The following is a 15,719-nucleotide window of genomic DNA, read 5'->3' on the forward strand; positions in this document are numbered from 1 at the left end:
TGAGGAAGGGGCGCTTTTTCCTCAATCTGCACAAAGAAACCACAGGCACCAGCGGCGGTGCTGTTTGGCTGCTATCCAGGTGGGGTGGAAAGTCCAGAAGGGTCTCAAACAGGGAAAGGGAATGTTTAGATTTCTGCTTGCTCTTGGTGGGGAGAGACCGGAGGTAGCTGAGACAGTTCTGATAGGTGGGTGAGATCTAAGGTAAGAAAATGGGCCACTTGCGGTGGCTCACGCAGGTAATCCCAGCCTTTGGGAAGCGGAGGAGGGAGGATGATTTAAGCCCAGCAGTTGGAGACCAGCCTGGGCAACACGGAGAAACCCCATCTCTATTACAAATACAAAAAAGTAGGCATGGTGGCGTGTGCCTGTGGTCTCATCTATTCAGGATGGGGAGGTGGGAGGATCGCCTGAGCCGGGGAGGTGGAGGTTGCAGTGAACTGTGATCGCACCACTGCACACCAGCCAGGGCAACAGGATAAGATTCTGTCTCCCTCTCCCTGTCAAAAAAAAAAAAAAAAAAAAAGCCAGGAGGGGCAGAAAAGAGGAGATGGATTAGAGAGGGCTGTAGAGACAGAAGAATCCATGGGATGTTGGGGATCCCTTGTAACAGGGTCGCAAGGAGAGAGTTGAGGCTTTGAGGTTTCTGATTTCAACAGTGGATTGGCTAGATGGAGTGGCGTTTTTCACTGAGCAAGGAGGATGAGGAGTGGTTCTAGGCAAGGCCGGGCGCGGTGGTTCATGTCTGTAATCTCAGCACTTTGGGAGGCCCAGGAGGGCAGATCACCTGAAGCTGGGAGTTTGAGAACAGCTTGGACAACATGTTGAAACCTCGTCTCTGGTATAAAAATACAAAAATTAGCCAGGCGTGCTGGTACGCACCTGTAGACCCAGCTACTCGGGAGGCTGAGGTGGGAGAATCGCTTGAACCCGGGAGGCAGAGGTTGCAGTGAGCCAAGATCATGTCACTGCACTCCAGCCTGGGCGACAGAGTGAGGGGAAAAAAAAGATGGGGGGGAGGGGAATGGTTCTAGGGAGTAGTGAGGAGTTGCTTTTGGATGTGTGCGGGGAGGAGAAGGCTGCAGACAGAACACCTAAGAGGGAAGCTGGAGAGTGATTGGACGGAAAGGTATGAATCTCAGCGTGTGACCAATCCACGCAAAATTCCAGCACTCTGGCTGGAAATCCCCGTGATGGTCCAAACCATCTTGCAGAGCTGTTATGAGAAATGCACTCTCTCCTTAGGGACCGTGGTGCCCACTGACTAATCAGAAGGAGCAAATACAGCCCAGGAACCTCTTCTGCAGTTAGAACACAGAGGCTAGGCAAAAGGAGAAAAGGGATCCAGTGTCCCAGAGCTCAGGGCTGGTACCCGGGATCTCCAGTTTCTAGACCAGTCCTGCAGCTCACCCTTGGTCTCGGGGCCCCTCTCAGCTCCCTGGAGCCAGAGCCACTGTCCCAGGGGGCGGGCTGGGTAGATCTAACCCGGACCTGTTTGGTTTCTGCTAAGAGGCCCCCACCAGCTCTTTGATTAGCAGCCAAAATATGCTCCTTTCCAAGGCAAAAACAAAATAAAATAAAGCATGTTACAAAGTGACTCTCTCTTCTCTGATTCATTTTAATGTGGTTTTCAGCGTTGGTTTATTGTGAGCAGCTCTGTGTGCGGAAAACATGTGCTTGCAATATGCCAGTGACAGTGGAGATTCCAGGGGGGCCTCAGGCCGCCCCAGCAACCGGGATGGTCAGGAAGTTAAAAGCATGTCCTTGATGATCAGGTAATTGTGACTCTCAAGGATTTGTCTGAAAGGCTCTGAATGGGTGTGATTTCACCCCGAGTCCACTCCCTCCACTGACCCCATTTGGGCAGAGGGAAAGGACAGGAGGAGAACTCAAGGGCTGTGGTGTGAGGACGGGTTCCAGCTTAGACTGTGGCTTCTCCTGTCCTAGGGTCCTCGTAGGTGTAACGAGCTGGGAGGGACCAGAAGACTCAGAGTCTAGTCTGTAATACCACTGTGTCATCTTCGGCAATTGTCTGTCCATCTCTGGGCTGCTGGGACTCAGTTTCCCCATCTTATAAGAGAAGGTGGCTGTGATGGTTAATATTGAGTATCAACTTGATTGGATGGAAGGATGTAAAGTATTGATCCTGGGTGTGTCTGTGAGGGTGTTGCCAAAGGAGATTAACATTTGAGTCAGTGGACGGACTGGGAGAGGCACACCCACCCTCAGTCTGGTGGGCACCATCTAATCAGCTGCCAGTGCAGCCAAAATACAAAGCAGGCAGAAGAATGTGAAAAGACTAGAGTGGCCTAGCCTCCCAGCCTACATCCTTCTCCCGTGCTGGATGCTTCCTGCCCTCGAACATCAGACTCAAGTTCTTCAGCTTTGGGACCCCGACTGGCTTCCTTGCTCCTCAGCTTGCCGACGGCCTATGGTGGGACCTTGTGATCACGAGTTAATATTCCTTAACAAACTTCCCTTTCCGTCAAAAAAAAAAAGTATACACACATACTCATGAACACACAAACACAATGTGAATTCACAGTCATGCACACACATGGAGTGGTCACACACACTCATGCACACACCTAAGCACACACATGCACCCATGCACACACATAGAGTGCCCACACACCCATCACACTCATGCATACACACAACACACTCATACACATTCATGCACACTCACACACATTCATGCACACTCACACAGTCATGCACATTCACGACACACATACACACTCCTGCACAATCACACACACAGAGTGCTCACATACACGGGCACACCCACCCAACATGGGTCTACACACGTGCACACCCAGACCCACGTGCATTCATCCACACACATAATTTTTTTTTTTTTTTTTGACAAGAGTCTCGCTCTGTCACCCAGGCTGACTGCAGTGGCGCCATCTCAGCTCACTGGTTCAAGCGATCCTCCCACCTCCGCCTCTGGAGTAGCTGGGATTACAAGCGTTTGCCACCATACCCGGCTAATTTTTCTATTTTTAGTAGAGATGGGGTCTCACCATATTGGTCAGGCTGGTCTGGAACTCCTGACCTCAAGGGATCTGCCGGCCTCAGCCTCCCAAAATTGGGATTACAGGCGTGAGCCACCGTGCCCAGCCCACACACATAAATGGACACAGACACACACAGGCATACACACAAACACACACACACACACAGAGTCTGGGTAACAACGAGGAGTCCAGGCTCTGGCCCTTCATGGCCAGTGACAGTGGAAAATTTAGGTGAATCGCTCTGAGCTCAGTGGCCTCGTGAGGATGACGAGGAAGTAAAAAATTCATATAAATCCTCACAGCAATGCCAGCCTCTGGGGGCGCTGGAGAAGGACCAATAAGATGGACGAGGCAGAGGTAAGATGTTTTCTAAATCACAGGCCCCAGGACACATGTCAGTTGTCAACAGCAGCTTTGGGGTCACAGCTCAGACAGAAGCGCTGGTGCCTCTGCAGTGGAGAGGAGCGAGGCGGAAATCCCCGAATCAGGCAAGCATAGACAGGGGAGGAACTTGGCCTTGGTCCCTAATCCCAACATGAGAGGAGTCAGCATGGGGTGAAGAAGTGTGCCAGTGGGCCGGGCACTATGGCTCACACCTGTAATCCCAGCACTTTGGGAGGCCGAGGAGGGTGGATCACTTGAGGTCAGGAGTTGGAGAGCAGCCTGGCCAACATGGTGAAACCCCGTTTCTACTAAAAATACAAAATTTAGTGGGGTGTGGTGGTGGGCGCCTGTAATCCCAGCTGCTCGGGAGGCTGAGGCAGAATTGCTTGAACCCAGGAGGCGGAGGTTGCAGTGAGCCCAGATCGCACCACTGCACTCCAGCCTGGGTGATAGAGTAAGACTGTGTCTCAAAAACAAAAAAAAAGAGGTGTTGGGGCTCACCTGGGGTAGTGAGCTCAGGGACACTGGGGAATTGGGGGACACCTGCAGATGAAGGGCCCTCCTGGGCTCAAGGTCGCCTGCCCGCATCCTGAGCTCGCCGCAGAGAGAGAGGGTCAGCTCAGGCCTGACCCGTGGTCCCCTTCCTGGACGTTACCGTAAATACTGAACTACTGTGAAACAGGAAGTGGCAGGCCTGGGTTCTAGCAAGGGACTCCCCAAGGAGGAGAATGGCCATTGCTCCCTGCTCATGTCCCTTGGAGGCATCAACTCCCTGCTCACAAGCCTGACCAGTGCCTATGACTTCAGGACTAAAACAAAAGTTCCAGCACCTTCCCTTGAGGCAATCTTGTGTGGTTCAGACCCCCTGTCTGCAGGTGGTGTGGCTTTGTGAGCCATGCAGACCCTTAGCGGGGCACAGTGGCTCATGCCTGTAATCCCAGCACTTTGGGAGGCCAAGGTGGGATGATCACTTGAGCCTGGGAGTTTAAGACCAGCCTGGACAACACAGCAAGACCCTGCTTCTACAAAAAATAAGAACATTAGCCGGGTGTGGTGGTGCACACCTGTAGTCTCAGCTACCTTAGAGGCTGAGGCTGGAGGATCCCTTGAGCCCAGGAGTTTGAGGCTGCAATGAGCTATGATCACACCACTGAACTCCAGCCTGGGCAACAAGGCAGGGCAGGATAGGATGACACTCAGGCCCCATCCCAGACCTATCGATCTGAATCTGCATTTAAATAAGACCCCCCAGGGTGACTCCTGCACGTGGGACAGTTTGAGAAGCACGGCTTATATTTCATTTTCAAACCATCATTTCTGAGACACACAAACCAGAAGCACGTGACAAACTCACAGGTGGTGACTATCCTGCTGTCACCAGCACCATGCGTTGTTAGGGAACGGGGCAAAGGGGACTCCACAGACCTTGCCCCCAACACCGGTTCTGGGGCCTGGGAGGAAGATGCATCACTGATGAGAGAAGAAATCATGACAAAGGCGTGTAACAGGAATAACTGCATATATGAGGCCCGGGCTCTAGTCTTCACAATGGAGGGTGAGCTGGAGAAGGTTCTGGGGGCAGCAGGCAGGCTGGGCCCTGGGGAGCCACAGAGGGACTGGGCAGCTCACCCTGAGAAGGAGGAGGCAGCAGAACGGCCCCACTTTGGGACCCAAAGTCACTGGGCACACATCATACAGAGCAGCTCGCATCCCTTAGAGAATGAGCTTTCAGCAGAGAGCCAGGCAGCCCCGGGGAGGAGGGAGTACCTGTCCCTATAAGTGCCCAAGAAGAGACTGGACAGCCGCTTGGGGACCATGGCAACAAAAGGGAGGCATGCTTCCTCGAGACCCTGTGAGCTGAGACTCCTGTGGGCTGAGACACCCACCCACACTGGGTCAGAGGAGGGGCCCCTAATCCAGCCACCCTCCCAGGCTGCAGTGGAACAGCTCCTTTCATGGGTACCCTCGGACAGCGAGGCTCCAGCCCAGCTCCAGCCCAACTCCGGCCCTGGCCCTGTGTTCTCCCCAGCACCTGCCAGTCCCTGAGAGGCCTCAGCCTCCAGCCTGGCAGGAGTTTCTGAGTCTGGGATCTGTTAGTATGGAAAGCCCGATCCCTTCTTGGAACCTCAGTTTCCCCATTAGAACAAGAGGGGATTGGGCCAAATGACCTCAAAGGCTTTGGAAGGGGCAATATATCCCATGCACGGGTATTTTTCTTGAGCATAGCTTTTTTTTTTTGAGACTGAGTCTTGCTCTGTCGCCCATGCTGGAGTGCGGTCGTGCGATCTCGGCTCACTGTAACTTTCGCCTTTTGGATTCAGGTGACTCCCTGCCTCAGCCTCCTGAGGAGCTGGGATTACAGGCTACCATCGTGTGCCACCATGCTCGGATAATTTTTGTAGTTTTAGTAGAGACGGGGTTTTGTCATGTTGGCCAGGCTGGTCTTGAACTCCTGACCTCAGGTGATCTGCCCGCCCCAGCCTCCCAAAGTGCTGGGGTTACAGGCGTGAGCCACTGCACCCATTCTTCAAACATAGTTGTGAACTAGATTTTTCTAGGGAGCCTGGCTTGCATCCCTGGAAAGAGCAGGGAAGGCTTCCTGGAGGAGGTGTCTGGTGAATCTGGAAGAAAGCGTGGAAGATTTTGGAGCTGCACACGCAGCCCGTGTACATGTACTCACTATGCACACACACGGCCCATGTACATACAGCGCCCATGCATCACACACATGCACACAAACTCAGCTGTTTGTATACACAACCTGTGTTTGCACACATAGTCCATGCTTGTACACAGTTCACGTACACAGCCCATGGTGCACACTTGCACACACACTCTCTCTATGAGCGTGCACCTCCAAGAGTCTGAGCACCCCTATGGACAAAGCCCTGTGCTGGGCACCACGGGGATGAACCCAGGGACCATCCTGCTCAAATGGAGTGTGACACAGAGCAAAGGATACAGGCCTGGGGCAGAAACAACAGGCAGAGAGTGACAAGGGCTGAAAAGAGGGGCAGCTCCTGGAGGGAACCTGGCTTCCATGTGGACAGACCAGGGAAGGCTTCCTGGAGGGGGTGTCTGGTGAATATGGAAGCAGCAGAGGAAGATATTGGAGCTGAAGAAACTGGCTATCTTCAAGGGGTATCACCTCTGAGCTCCTCCTGGCCTTTCCCCACCACTGCTGCGGAGGCATTTAGGTACCCCAGACCCAACACAGTGGCCATGGGAGCTAGAATAGGCCTGGGGCCGACATGAGGATGTGTGCGCATATCCTAGCCAATGACTCTCGTGGCCCCCAACTCACTTACTCCCTGATTCTGCAGGATTATTCCAACTGGCAGGTTTCTAAGCATTTCTTTCTTTCTTTTTTTTTTTTTTTTTTGAGACAGAGTCTCGTCCTGTTGCCCAGGCTGGAGTGCAGTGGCTCAATCTTGGCTCACTGCAACCTCCGCCTTCCAGGTACAAGCGATTCTCCTGCCTCAGCCTCCCGAGTAGCTGGGATTACAGGCGCCTACCACTATGCCCAGCTAAATTTTTTTTTGTATTTTTTAGTAGAGATGGGGTTTTGCCATGCTGGCCAGGCTGGTCTCAAACTCCTAACCTCGTTATCCACCCACCTTGGCCTCCCAAAGTGCTGGGATTACAGGCGTGAGCCACCGCGCCTGGTGGTTCCTAAGCATTTCTAAGCCTCACTTAGACAATCAAGGCACTTTCTTTTTTTTTAAATCTATTTACTAATTTATTTATTTTTTGAGACAGAGTCTCACTCTGTCGCCCAGGCTGGGGCGCAATGGCGTGATCTCAGCTCACTGCAGCTTCAGCCTCCGGGATTCAAGTGATTCTCCCACCTCAGCCTCCCGAGTAGCTGGGACTACAGGTGACCACCACCATGCCCAGCTAATTTTTGTGGGGTGTTTTTTGTAGATACAGGGTTTCACCGGGTTAGCCAGGATGGTCTCAAACTCCTGGCCTCAAGTGATCCACCCACCTCGGCCTCCCAGTGTGCTGGGATTACAGACGTGAGGTACTGCACCCGGTCTGGTCTTTTAGATCAGATGTGGGCCGTGCAGACAGCAAGCTGGCCAGGGCATCAACTCCTGTCCAGGGTAATGAACAGATCTTAGCAGAGGAGAAGTTGGGGGGTGGTCCCTGAACTCCTGGATGCTGAAAAAACCATAAGCAATGGCCAGAAGGAAGTGCACTTGCCAAGTGATTGGGATTGAGATGGGGGTAAGGGTGTCCCTCCAGAGAGAGAGGCAGCTTTGAGCCTTGTAGCCCAGAGAGGAGGAGAGACCACAGCAAGTACCGCTCTCGTGTTCAACTTGCCCCACCTCCCAGCAATCCCCGCTTCAACCCTGGAGAGGCTAGGCGGGTGGCGAGAGAGGCGGGGAAGTTGCAATGGCAGAGAAGGCATGCGTGCCCCAGACCACTCCAAACAGCCACAATAGCAGGTCCCAAATGCGGAAGGGGCAGGTTCAATGCTGAACCAAGTTTGCAGTTTTGCTTATTCCATAGAACAAGACATAGCCCCTGTTACATCAGAGCTTCTGACTTCAATACTGTCAAATGGCTATGGGAATGTCCAGTTTCCACTCACGGGTGGGGGTGGAACACTGCCCCTCTGCCCCTACCCACTGTGCCTGAATCTGTTTTAAAGGGAACACAGGAAACCATAACACAGGTGCTTTTTGTTGTTTTTGTTGTTGTTGAGGCAGGGACTCCCTGTCACCCAGGCTGGAGTGCAGTGGCGTGAACAACATGGCTCACTGCAGCCTCCATCTTCTGAGCTCAAGTGATCCTCCTGCCTCAGCCTCCAGATTAGCTAGGACCACAGGTGTGTGCAACCATGCCTGGCTAATTTTTAAATTTATTTTTATTTTTAAATATTACTTTTATTATTGTTCTGAGACAGAGTTTCCCTCTGTCACCAACGCTGGAGTGCAGTGGTGCAATCTTGGCTCACTGTAACCTCTGCCTCCCAGATTCAAGTGATTCTCCTGCCTCAGCCTCCAGAGTAGCTGGTATTACAGGCATGCGCCACCATGCCCAGCCAAGTTTTGTATTTTTAGTAGAGACGGGGTTTCACCAGGTTGGCCAGTCTCAAACTCCTGACCTCTGGTGATCCGCTCACCTCGGCCTCCCAAAGTGCTGGGATTACAGGTGTGAGCCACCACACACGGCCATGGCTAATTTTTATCTATTTTGTAGAGACAGGATCTCACCATGTTGCCCAGGCTGATCTCAAACTCCCAGGCTCAAACAATCCTCCCACCTTAGCCTCCCAAAGTGCTGGGATTATAGATTGAGCCACTGTGCCCCGCTCTGTGCTCAGCTTTAAATCAAGAGTCGTAACACCCATCTTGTGATGGCTGGGACGACGCAGGTCGAGGCTGTGGACACACGGTCCCCAGGTCAGCCAGTGCCAGAGATCCCCGCGAGTTCCAGCCAAGGCACCTCTCTTGGCCTCCCCCTCCCCAGTCAACCTCCCCGGGATGGGCTATACCTCTGTGCCCCCAATCTGGAAAGCATTGAGGCCGAATAGCTCCATTTCAAGAGCAATTATTACAAACCCTTCAGGGAACGTGAGCTCCAAAATGAAATCTCTCTGTCAAAACTTTCATTAATGCAGTTTTGTGCGAAGATCGGCTTACACGCCGTGCCTGAGAGCGCTCGATGAAGACCAGATTCTCAGGGGTGCTTCGCGGTGGGGAGCCAGCACCAAGCCTCCCTCGCCTTTGCAAATCCCTGGAGAATCCGTCTCCAGCCTGTGTCTCCCAACAATAGCCTTTGACTTGGGAAAACATTCCCTTGAATTTCACCAAAGCCTGCAACATACATGTCTAGGAGAACATCTCACTGCTTGCTTGTTTCAAAGACCTTCTTTAAATGAAAAACAACATCACAAAATAACTCCAGAGTGTGCAGAGTGGAGACCCCACCACATGCATCCACAGCCGCGGTGTCACTGGCAGGTCACTGTTTCTCATGCAAAGAAAGGCAAAGAAATGCTTAGAGGCATCAGACGCTTGCTCAAGGCTCACCAAAGTGCTCAGAGCCAGCGCAAGAACCCAGGGCTCCCAATTCTTGCACAGTGCTCATGCCACACTCTGCTGGCTGTGCACACCGTGGTCCCCTCTCTCAATCATTCCGCTGTAACTTTGAGGGACCCAAGCACAGGATGTTGGGTGTCCAGGGGGAGCCCCAAGGAACTGAGCACTGGGGGCAGCCTTGGCTTTAGTTTTTCTGTGTTACGTAAAACTGATAAGAAAGAGGTCAATGGTTTGGACTGAGCTCCTGCCCTAGGCTCCAACAGACCAAACCAAAATGGAGTCACTCATGCTAAGATTCACATCACCAAATAGAAACTAAGATCTTTATCTGACCTTCTGAGAAATCTGGCAAGAATGAGACAATAGCCAGATCCCCAAACCGGCCAGTTTTAGCCAGCATGATGAGGAAGCCATCCTCGGCTTAGCCTTTACAAGGAAAGTAACTTTGAAATGACCAATTGGGTTTTTGTTCTCTGTGTTAGCTTTTCTCAGTCCTCTTCTGTCTTCAAAAGCCAACCTCCTCTTCTTGACTCATTGGAACACTCATGAATATAGGGTCTTGCTCTGTTGCCCAGGCTAGAGCGCAGTGGTGCAAAGCTCCCTGAAGCCTCAAACATCTGAGCTTAAGTGGTCCTCCTGCCACAGCCTCCCAAGTAGCTGGGATTATAGGGGCGTGACGCCACATGTAGCCAATTAAAAAAAAAAATGTTTTTGTAAGATGGACCCTTGCTATGCTGCTAGTCTCAAACTCCTTGGCTCAAGTGATCCTTCCGCCTTGGGCTGCCAAAATGCTGGGATTACAGGTGTGAGCCACTGTGCCTGGCCTTATTTTCTGAGACAGGGTCTTGCTCTGTTGCCCAGGCTGGAGCGCAATAGTGCAATGACAGCTCTCTGCAGCCTCAGCCTCCTGAGCTCAAGTAATCTTCCCACCTCAGCCTCCTGAGTAGCTGGGACTACAGGCATGCACCACCACACCTGGCTAATTTTTTGTATTTTTTGTAGAGACAGGATTTTGCCATGTCGCCGAGGCCAGTCTCAAATTCCTAGGCTCAAGGAATCTACTGTCCTTGACCTTCCAAAGTGCGGGGTTTACAGGCATGAGCCACCGCATGTGGCCAGGGTTAACTAAGGGGCTCAGCCTAATGCCTGGGTTTCCAGGTGCTCGGTACATGTTAGTCAAAATAGAGTGAACCTGACATAGGAGGAGCCTCCTGCTCCCTGGGTCACAGGTCATGTTTCCAGAATTATTTCTGTTTGTTTTTTATTGAGATGGAGTTTTGCTCTTGTCCCCCAGGATGGAGTGTCATGGCCTGATCTTGGCTCACTGCAACCTCTGCCTCCCAAGTTCAAGCGATTCTCCTGCCTCAGCCTCCCAAGTAGCTGGGATTACAGGCACATGCCACCATTCCCAGCTAATTTTTGTGGGGTTTTGTTTGTTTTTTTGAGAGACGGGTTTCACCATGTTGGTCAGGCTGGTCTCAAACTCCTGACCTCAAGTGACCTGTCCACCTCGGCCTCCCAAAGTGTTGGGATTACAGGCGTAATCCACCACGCCCAGCCCTGTCTCCAGACCTTGGGAGTGCAGAGCAATCGCCTGTTCCTCCTGCCAGTGGCCACTGTGGCCAAACCCCCGCCCAGTTTGCCAAATGCTGTAGACCCAGTTTAGTAACAAACAAGATCCAGAGAAGGAAGGGAAGGGGGAGGGAAGAGGGAGGGAAAGAAGAGGGAAAGGGAAGGGAAAGGGGAGGGAAGGGGGAAGGGAAGGAAAGGGGGAGGGGAGGGAAGGAAAGGGGTAGGGGAGGGAAGGGAGAGGGGAGGGGAGGGAAGGGAAAGGGAGGGAAGGGAAAGGGAGGGAAGGGAAAGGGAGGGAAGGGAAAGGGAGGGAAGGGAAGAGGAGGAGACGGGAAGGAGGGGAGGGGAGGGGAGGGATGGGAAGAGAAGGGAAGAGGGAGGGAAGGAAAGGGGAGGGGAGGGGAAGGACGGGAGGGGAAGGAGGGAAGGGGAAGGAGGGGAGGGGAGGGGAGGGGAGGGGAGGGGAGGGGAGGGGAGGGGAGGGGAGGGGAGGGGAGGGGAGGGGAGGGAAGGGAAGGGAAGGGGAAGGGAAGGGAAGGGAAGGGAAGGGAAGGGAAGGGAAGGGAAGGGAAGGGAAGGGAAGGGAAGGGAAGGGAAGGGAAGGGAAGGGAAGGGAAAAGAAAAGAAAGGAAGAGAAGGGAAGGACCGGGAAGGTTCATGGTGATGGGAGGTTTTCCAGAGTTAGAGCATGGTAGTGAGCGAGCTCCAAGTGTCCACCCCTTGGGGGCAGAAGCAACCAATGGGGCTCTTTGGCTGTGTCTGATGAGGCCCTGATGCCTCTGGCACCTGACAAGTGTCTGCTCCTGCCCCCACCATGCTGGAGCCTAGCAGCGAAGCCACTCTGCACCTGAGCCCTGATGGCTCCTTCAGGATGGGGCCTGGTGAGACCATTCCCACAGGGTTAACAAGAACTGTATGCGAGTTCTGGACAGAACTTTTTACAACTTTTTAAGTTGTAATTAAAAGTTGTAATTAAGAAAGTAGAGGAGGCCGGGCGCAGTGGCTCAAGCCTGTAATCCCAGCACTTTGGGAGGCCGAGACGGGCGGATCATGAGGTCAGGAGATCGAGACCATCCTGGCTAACACAGTGAAACCCCGTCTTTACTAAAAAAATACCAAAAAAACTAGCCGGGCGAGGTGGCGGGCACCTGTAGTCCCAGCTACTTGGGAGGCTGAGGCAGGAGAATGGCGTAAACCCAGGAGGCAGAGCTTGCAGTGAGCTGAGATCCAGCCTGGGCGACAGAGCGAGACTCCGTCTCAACAACAACAACAAAAAAAAAAAAAAAAAAAGAAAGTAGAGGAATAAAAGAATGACTACTCCATAGAGCAGGCCTAAGGGCTACTGGTTGCCCATTAAAAGTTGTAATTGGCCGGGCATGGTGGCTCAAGCCTGTAATCCTAGCACTTTGGGAGGCCGAGACGGGTGGATCACGAGGTCAGGAGATCGAGACCATCCTGGCTAAAATGGTGAAACCCCGTCTCTACTAAAAAATACAAAAAACTAGCCGGGTGAGGCGGCGGGCGCCTGTAGTCCCAGCTACTCGGGAGGCTGAGGCAGGAGAATGGCCTGAACCCGGGAGGCGGAGCTTGCAGTGAGCTGAGATCCGGCCACTGCGCTCCAGCCTGGGGGACAGAGCAAGACTCCGTCTCAAAAAAAAAAAAAAAAAAAAAAAAAGTTGTAATTAAGAGTTGTAATTAAGCATTCATTAGGCTGTATTCTGGCCCACCTCCTTGTTTTTAAACGTCACTAGATCCTGACCATTACATCTCATTGTTCCTATAGACAGGATCTCTGACATTAGAATCATAAGGTTTTTGAGAATCACTTCAGATGTTTTACAGACCTCGAATTCCAGCAACCAGTTTCATCAGAGACATTTGAACCAGAGTAACTCCATCTTGAATAGGGCCTGGGTAAAATAAGGCTGAGACCTACTGTGTGCATTCCCAGACGGTTAAGGCATTCTAAATCACAGGATGAGATAGGAGGTCAGCACAAGATACAGGTCATAAAGACCTCACTGATAAAACAGGTTGCAGTTGAGAAGCCAGCCAAAACCCACCAAAACCAAGATGGCGACGAGGGTGACCTCTGGTCGTCCTCACTGCTACACTCCCACCAGCGCCATGACAGTTTACAAATGCCATGGCAACGTCAGGAAGTTACCCTATATGGTCTAAAAAGAGGAGGCATGAATAATCCACCCCTGTTTAGCATATCATCAAGAAATAACCACAAAAATGGGCAACCAGTGACCCCTAGGGCTGCTCTATGGAGTAGTCATTCTTTTATTCCTCTGCTTTCTTTTTGTTTTTTTTCTTTGAGACAGAGTCTGTCTCTATGGCCCAGGCTGGAGTGCAACAATGCGATCTTGGCTCACTGCAACCTCTGCCTCTTGGGTTCTAGCGATTCCCCCACCTCAACCTCCTGAGTCACTGGGATTACAGGTGCCCAGGTACCACCACGCTCGGCTAATTTTTGTATTTTTAGTAGAGACAGGGTTTCACCATCTTGGCCAGGCTGGTCTTGAACTCCTGACCTCAGGTGATCCAGCCTCCTCAACCTCCCAAAATGCTGGGATTATAAACATGAGCCATCGGGCCTGGTCTTTATTCTTCTACTTTCTTAATAAACTTACTTTCGCTTTATGGAGTCACTCTGAATACTTCTTTTTTTTTTTTTTTTTTTTTTTTTTTTGAGACAGGATCTCACCCTGTTGCCCAGGTTGAATGGCACTATCTCGCTCACTGCAACCTCCACCTCCCAGGTCCAAGTGATCCTCCTGCCTCAGCCTCCTGAGTAGCTGTGATCACAGGCATGCGCCCATCATACGCGGGTAATTTTTGTATTTTTGGTAGAGACGGGTTTTTGCCATGTTGCCCAGGCTGGTGTCGAACTCCTGGGCTCAAGTGATCCATCCGCCTTGGCCTCCCAAACTGCTGGGATTACAGGCGTGAGCCACCACGCCCGTCCAAGGTCAGGATCTGCACCCCTTTCCTGTAGAGTCTGAAGACCCCACAGAGGAAGAGGACGAGGGTAGAACACAGCTTCTTCCCTTCTCAGTTCCAGGACCTCACCCTGCACTCTTCCACCCACCAACCATCTCCACACTTCAGCCCACTCCAAAACCCCAAAACCCCAGCCCCAAACTCCTCAGGGAGATGGATTTGAGGTTTCCTCCCATCTCCTCGTTTAGTGACCCTATGATTAAACCTCTTTCTCTGCTGCAACCCGGTGTCTTGGTGAATTGACCTGCTGTGTGCATTGGACAATGAACCTATTTGGTTACCCGGGCATTAACGCCATGGCCCTGGCCACAGCCGACTGGTCCAGGAATCAGCTGCCTTTAGACTCTGCCCAGTAGGAGTTCTCCACTCTGGATGGAAGCAGATAGTCTTGGGAAACGCAATGTCCAGTTTGCCAGGAGACGTGGGCTGTTGGGAACTTGGCCATGCCTAGTCATGCTGAGCCGCCTTTTTTTTTTTTTCCTGAGACAGGGTCTCGCTTTGTTGCCCAGGCTGGTGTGCAATGTTGTAATCACGGTTCACTGCAGCCTGGATCTCCTGGGCTCAAGTGATCCTCTTGCCTTAGCCTCCCAAGTGGCTAGTACCACAGGCATGTCCCACCATGCTGGGCTAATTTTTTTTATTTTTTGTAGAGACAGGGTCTTACTATGTTGCCCAGGCTGGTCTCAAATTCCTGTCTTCCTGTGATCATCCTGCCTCGGCCTCCCAAAGTGCTGGGCTTACAGGTGTGAGCCACTGCGCCCGGCCTTGAGCCATATTTCTGGTTGTGTGTGAGGCCTTTGAAGGCCCTAGGCACAGAGTGACCAGATGCCAGATGTGGTGGTAAAAATACCCCAGGCTGGCCGGGCATGGTGGCCCACGCCTGTAATCCCAGTACTTTGGGAGGTAGAGGTGGGTGGATCACAAGGTCAGGAGATTGAGACCATTCTGGCTAACATGGTGAAACCCCGTCTCTACTAAAAATTAAAAAATAAAAAATAAAAATAGCCCGGCATGGTAGAGGTCGCCTGTAGTCCTAGCTACTCGGGAGGCTAAGGCAGGAGAATGGCATGAATCTGGGAGGCGGAGCTTGCAGTGAGCCGAGATCGTGCCACTGCATTGCAGCCTGGGCGACAGAGCGAGACTCCATCTAAAAAAAAAAAAAAACCCAGGCTGCCCATACATAGCCCCTGCCTGTGCCCATGCACCAAATCCCCCCAGAAGAGGTGCCCTGGAAGCTTGAATTGCTCGACAGCTTCTCTCGGAAAGAGAGGGAAATCAAGTCAACGTGCTTTGGAAACCTCTGACTACCAGGGTCTCCAGCACCTGGTCTGCCCCACATCCTGGCTGCCTCATGTAGATAAGGCTCTAGCCCTGTGTTTTGGGTTCCAGCTGGGACTGATGGCTCCTCTACCCGGGGTGGGGTGTGGGGGGGCCGATCCCCCTGATCTCCCGACATTCTCAGCAGATAAGGTAATGCCTCTCTAAGACAACATTCAGGATCTTTTTTCTCTGGGCCAGAATAATATCAGGTCAATCACTTTCTTAAACCTCAGCAGCTCCTTCAGGCTGCCTTTCGCCAGGAGGAGGGTTTGGAAGCCACAGGGAAAGAAGCCCAGGGCTGACATGAACGCAGCTCCTCTCCCCATACAGGAGATGAATCACAACCATCTCTAGGCAGCACACG

The 15,719-nt window shown here is 52.3% G+C and overlaps 4 protein-coding genes across 14 annotated transcripts in view; 2 read left to right on the forward strand and 2 right to left on the reverse strand.

Moving 5' to 3' along the window:
* The window catches only part of IFT22 (intraflagellar transport 22), a 984,170-nt gene that overhangs the window by 786,194 nt on the left and 182,257 nt on the right, over positions 1-15,719 (forward strand). The window contains exon 1 of one of the 10 annotated variants that reach the window (XM_050783890.1): positions 1,006-1,015. The exons of the other annotated variants lie outside the window; for them this stretch is intronic. The gene's annotated coding sequence lies outside the window, so the exon portion shown is untranslated. Of the gene's footprint in view, positions 1-1,005; positions 1,016-15,719 lie in introns of those variants that run through there. 10 annotated transcript variants of the gene reach the window in all.
* CUX1 (cut like homeobox 1) overlaps positions 1-15,719 on the reverse strand; it is a 1,083,765-nt gene that overhangs the window by 760,101 nt on the left and 307,945 nt on the right.
* Positions 1-15,719, forward strand: part of FIS1 (fission, mitochondrial 1) — a 386,064-nt gene that overhangs the window by 109,164 nt on the left and 261,181 nt on the right. The window lies entirely within an intron of this gene.
* Positions 1-15,719, reverse strand: part of COL26A1 (collagen type XXVI alpha 1 chain) — a 203,275-nt gene that overhangs the window by 51,784 nt on the left and 135,772 nt on the right. The gene's annotated exons all lie outside the window — the stretch shown is intronic.

This window comes from Macaca thibetana, chromosome 3 (assembly GCF_024542745.1).
Source record: "Macaca thibetana thibetana isolate TM-01 chromosome 3, ASM2454274v1, whole genome shotgun sequence".
In the NCBI taxonomy this organism is placed as follows: domain Eukaryota; kingdom Metazoa; phylum Chordata; class Mammalia; order Primates; family Cercopithecidae; genus Macaca; species Macaca thibetana.